This window comes from Triticum dicoccoides, chromosome 1A (genome assembly GCF_002162155.2).
Source record: "Triticum dicoccoides isolate Atlit2015 ecotype Zavitan chromosome 1A, WEW_v2.0, whole genome shotgun sequence".
NCBI lineage: Eukaryota > Viridiplantae > Streptophyta > Magnoliopsida > Poales > Poaceae > Triticum > Triticum dicoccoides.
In genome coordinates, this window is record NC_041380.1 from 452,524,299 (window position 1) to 452,529,340 (window position 5,042).

A 5,042-nucleotide genomic window follows, 5' to 3' on the forward strand; every position below is an offset into this window, starting at 1 on the left:
ACGCCATGTGTCTCCCAGGTAAAAGCTCTAACTAAGGTGGTGGTGATGACGCCTTCGGCATTGTTCCTTTCTTGAAGGCGTCGCCTTGGGAGATACTTGACTAGTGGACTCCGTTGGGTTGGTGTTGGCGGCAATATAGATCAAGAGGTGGTGCGGTGTGGCATCTAGCGCATTAGCGACGGTAGGTATCAGTGGCGTGGCAGCGGGGTCTCGGCTTTGGACATGTGTTGATGGATGCTCATAGAGTGGTGCCGTTTTCTGGCATCATGGTAGCATAGACAACAATTGAGTCTGGCAAGGTCAATCCGTCGATCTCTCCCGGAGTTGGAATGTCAGAAGATGGTAGCGATGGATTCTAGAGCGTGTGCATGCGGTGCATGTTGAGAGTCTAGTAGACCTGTTGGTGCTCTCGGCTCACTGTGGGGCGGCTTGGTGAGGCCATTGGACTCGATTGTATGCATTGGTGCGAGGTGAGGGCACATCATCAAACTAGTAGGGTTTTTCTTATGAAAATATCATATCCATTATAAAGATTCACCGAAAATACAAAGCACCCCAAACATAATAAAAATTACATTGAGGTCCATGGACAACCAAACAACCATTGCCGCCGCGAGAATGAGCCGCCGACGCACCGTTGTCGCCGCTCCCATACCAGAGCAGGCCTAACCTTGTCAATGACAGCCTAGAAGTATTCGTGCATGTGCCCATAAGGACCAGCGTTCGAGAGCCACAATCGTTGCCATTGAAACCTTGAATGATCTGAAGAACCTGACACCAAATCTCGTCGTTGCGTACACACGACGAGAAACCCTAACCTCGCCGCTCCGAGGAGCTGGTAGGAATGTACGCCGAAGCATCGTCTAATCCATCCTGGCGAATAAACTTGAGGAGGATCGGATCCCGAAAGACTAACTCGCAGAAGAAGTGCCGCCATCCATCCGAGCGCCCCCCTTGCAAGAACCAAAACCCTACCTATCTAAGCCGAGGCACCAAGAATACCCTCCCAGCCGCCGGAGCGGCAGGCGGAGGGGAGACAAATCCACGGGCTCATCGGCGAAGATGGCTATATAAATCGCCAGGAAAGTGGTTTTGGGTTGATCCATGTGTATTTGTTTTATTAGACTCTATTGAATAATGCTAAAGATGTTTGTGTGGATCACTCGATGCAGAGGCAAGGTTGTCCTCCGTTTCGGCAAAAAATAAGGGCGTACACACATATATCACTAGTACACTACCAAAGGCACACTTCCACACATAATTTACAAATGTTTGGAGCCGTGGAGGTTTAAAATTGACGAAGTCGTGAATAGCGTCTCATTGTTGACAATTGTTGCTTAGGGCATGTACATCAGTTTAGACGTGTGTTATCTGCAACGATCCTCCATGTCACCTGTAGACAGTGGTAAAAACACCTCATACAATGGACCGTCCTTTCTTACTATCTGTAACACCTAAAATTAATAGATATGTTAATTAGCCTACGAAGTTAAATCCCATCCATCTCCGGCCGATCCCACCGCTCCTGCACTGTACAAAAGGGGCAGTTGCCATTCTTACAGATGCACTCGATACAACGCCAGGAAGGCCGTTGGTAGCGAGCGATTTTCAAGCGTTGCAGATCGTCGTTAATTCTATCGATGGGATCTTTCTCTCTTCTCAATTTCTCTCACCCACGTCATCTAAAATTCTAGCTGTAACCTCTTATAGACAGATGATTGCACATCGTTGTACATGCCCTTAAAAAACGGTCCATCTTCGTAAGACATGCATGATATCAAACCTAAGATTCGATCTTGGTGAACTAGAGGTACGTATCAACTACCTCCACGAACCACACAAGATATAAATCATCCTTGTATGTACTCTTTTCATTGAGACTGGAGTTTAATGAAGACACAATTGATGAAGCAAAGAGGTGGGTGCACACTCATAAACTTGGTTCCTCATACACTCGGCAGTCAAGGAACCATAACAAGGCTTTACAGAAGTAAAGTCAACTTAGTCGCTGGATAATACTCAGGCTGCTAGCCTCTACATCATCGGTGCCTACTGATCTGACCAGAGGAAGTGGAGGAAGAGTGCTGGTACTTAACATGTCTGGTCAAGTTAGACGCACGAGTTGAGGTGCAATTTTCATGGATGTTATAAATAAAATCCCGGTGCCTCCAGTGCCCAATATCTACAATGAGATGAATCAGGAATATCAGGATCTGATCCTTTCAGTATCATCTCCATCGTTTCCTTTTCTAAAAAAAATCATCTCCATCGTTTTTATAGAGGAAGTTGATCCAGGACTTTTTGCTACTATCTTCAAGTCATTGGACTAAATTGTAAAAGAACTCTTTAGACTTCACACCTAGTACCTGACTTCCCTTCAAGTCTCAGTTATGTACTTCTTGTTTTTCTTTGAAACCATCATGGTCTTTGTGACCTACAATAATATCGATCACAACCACATGGCATGTATTTGGCTCCATCAATTTTATCCAGTAGTGTCTGCACAACTCATATCTCCTGAAGCAGTTTATGTACTGTTTTATTTGTATACAATTAATCAAGCACTTTATCTGCACCTGAAGCACTTTATATACAACACATGCATTGATCAGTTGAAATGGAAAGCGACGGTTCAGGCGTGTCAAAGAGCTCGGGTGCAGGCTGAAAATAAAGAGAGCTAGGGGCACATATAAAAAGGAACTGGGCAATTAGCCAAGGACCTTGATAATACCGCAAGTGTCGTTCATTTTATCTGGGAATCATACACACTAAAGATCATGTAAAAAATACTGAAGATGACATCAGGCACAATCAGAGAAAGCTTGTGAAGTTCTCTCTTGATACAGACTCCATGTCAACCATGTCTTGGCCCTCAGACATAGATCCACAAGCCACCAGATTTCCTGCAACATCCAATGTTTTCTGTTAAATCGTTTCCCTATGGAACAACAAATACATGGTCCAACAGAAATGGTGTGCATGGGCTGCAAGAAACCAGATAGATCGCGGATATTTTAGGAATTCCACGTGGAAGAGGTTGAGAAAACTGATATACTTAAACCAATGGATCACTGTTAAACGGTAGGCTTGTATCTTTGTAACGTGACATGTGTGTCATGATGGTATATGCGCGTGTGTATTGGAATCTAGGCAGGTAGTTAGAGTAGATATGATCTCATCTCTTGTATAGCTTGGAGTATGGGTCAAGACTACCAACTACCTGCCGATCTTGTAAACTTGCTGAGTTATATAAACACGCACGCGTCCCAGCAAAATTGCATACACTTCCACACCTCAAATCTTTCATGGTAACCAGAGCCATCCTCGAGCTCATCCATGGTAGCGTCTTGAAGTTCCTTCCCATCCTCGCCATTTGTTCACGCCGCCACCGAGAAGCTCACGAAGGGCAATCAAGCACTATGGCGGGAGACCATGCTCTCGGCAATCCGGGGGCACAGATGGTCAAGTACCTCGATGTCGAGCAACCACCACCACCCATGCAGATCGATGTGACTGCATCTGACGGCAAGACCATGGCGAAGGTGCCGAACCTTGAGTTCCAAGCCTGGTATGCACAAGATCAACAAGCCTTCTCCTATCTCCTGACGACTCTTCCTCTTGAGATAGCCATCCAGGTCACGTCTTGCCACACCTCAGCAGAGCTATGGAATACGGTTGAAGGGTTGCTTGCATCCCGCACCCGTTCCCAGACCACCAATGTTCGCATCGCCCTCGCAAACTTGCAGAAGGGCAACTCCTCCATCACTAACTATGTTAGGAAGATCAAGTCCCTCCGCGACAAGCTGATAGCCACAGGGAAGAGGGTGGATGAGGACGACATCGTCTCACACATCCTGGCCGGGCTCGAAGAAGACTTCGATCTTGTGGTGTCTGCCATGTGTTCCTGGGTGGAGCCGGTCACCGTGGCTGAGCTGTTCTCACAGCTGCTTAGCTTCGAAACGAGGCTGGGTCTCCGAGGCGGAGGGCCACAATCCTCTGCCAACGCTGCTATCCAAGGTCGCAAACCTGGTGGCGGCGGTGGTGATCGCGGTCGTAGACAAGGCGGCAACGGTGGTGACCGCGGTGGGCGCGGCTACCCCTGATCAGGAGGTCGCGGCGGTGGCACACACAACAATAGCAATGGCAGCAGCAGAGGCAACTACACCAACAACCATGCCTCTGCACCCAGGGTCCAGTGCTAGATCTGTGCCAAGATGGGTCACCCAGCCTGGAAGTGCTGGAAACGCTACGACGAATCCTACCAAGGTGTGGAGGAGAAATCGGCCAACCTTGCTGCACCGAAGTATGGGGTGGACACCAACTGGTACTTGGAAAGTGGTGCCACCGACCACATCACAGGAGACCTGGAGAAGCTGACAGTGTGAGACCGCTACACAGGAAATGAGCAGATTCATACTGCGAGTGGATCAGGTATGGTTATTAGACACATTGGCATTCAGCTATTCATACCCAAGATCATGATTTTCATCTAAATAATATACTTCACGTACCCGAAGCAAACAAAACCCTAATATCTGCAAGTCGTCTTGCTGTTGACAACAATTCCTTCGTTGAAATTCATCCCTATTCTTTTTTTGTAAATGATCCGGGAACGAGGAGGGTCCTTCTCCAAGGCAAGGGTAGAAGAGGTCTATACCATGTTAAACACACGGGACAAGGCGCCAAGAAGCAAGCGCTCAGTGTCACACCCTCCTCGGATAGGTGGCACCGGCATCTAGGACATCCTTCATCTACTATTGTTAGCAAAATAATTAGTCAGAATAAGCTACCGTGTGTCAAGCTGTTCAACAGCGATTTTATTTGTGATTCTTGTCAAAAAGGCAAAAGCCATCAGCTGCCTTATCCAAAATCAATAAGTGAATCAAAGTTTCCTTTGGAACTTATTTTTCCGATGTGTGGGGACCTGATGTTGAGTCTATAGGTAGAAAGAAATACTATGTGAGCTTCATAGATGATTTCAGTAAGTTCACATGGATCTACCTAATCAAACATAAGTGATAAGTTTTTCAAAAATTTCATGA

General features: G+C 46.7%; 1 pseudogene; it reads left to right on the top strand.

Annotated features, from left to right (window-relative positions):
* The first annotated feature begins 3,821 nt into the window (after window positions 1-3,821).
* On the top strand, window positions 3,822-3,960 carry LOC119296309 (annotated as a pseudogene).
* Window positions 3,961-5,042: the final 1,082 nt, after the last annotated feature.